Below are 600 nucleotides of genomic sequence, written 5' to 3' on the forward strand. Positions count from 1 at the left end.
ATAAGGCAGCTGGTGTGGACTCTATCCCTGCTCGCCTACTTAAATGTGTCGCCAATGAATTGGCTAATCCCGTCTCTTGGTTATTTAATTTATCATTCACACGGGCCATTGTCCCTCAACTATGGAAGCAAGCTAACATTTCTCCAATTTATAAGGATGGCGACACGGGTTCAGTTGCTAATTATATGGGGATTTCATTACTATCTGTTGTTGGGAAGTGTCAAGAAAGGATACTTCATACTGTGTTACGAGTTCGAACGTTTTGAGGAAAGTTAGTTTGCAACTAAACTGAACGCAGGGTTGTCGGAACAACAACAAGAAGATTTATTCCAAAAATGAACGTAGTTTCCACGAAGTAAAACTCTTAACAGCACGAACTTGATAAACTTACACGGCTTCCGCCAACTTGAATAAACACAGCTTCTGTCACACTTGACTAAACACGGTTAATGCCAACTCTCTTCGCTTGTGAAAAACTAGTTAGAAAAACACTCCACTTAGACTCGTCTACTTATATACTCTGACAACAAACTTCTAGAACTTTCTAAATTAGTAATGAATCTAATTATAGAAAGATTACAAAACACACCGATTTAGAAA

The sequence above is a fragment of the Montipora foliosa genome, chromosome 6 (assembly GCF_036669935.1).
Source record: "Montipora foliosa isolate CH-2021 chromosome 6, ASM3666993v2, whole genome shotgun sequence".
Lineage (NCBI taxonomy): Eukaryota > Metazoa > Cnidaria > Anthozoa > Scleractinia > Acroporidae > Montipora > Montipora foliosa.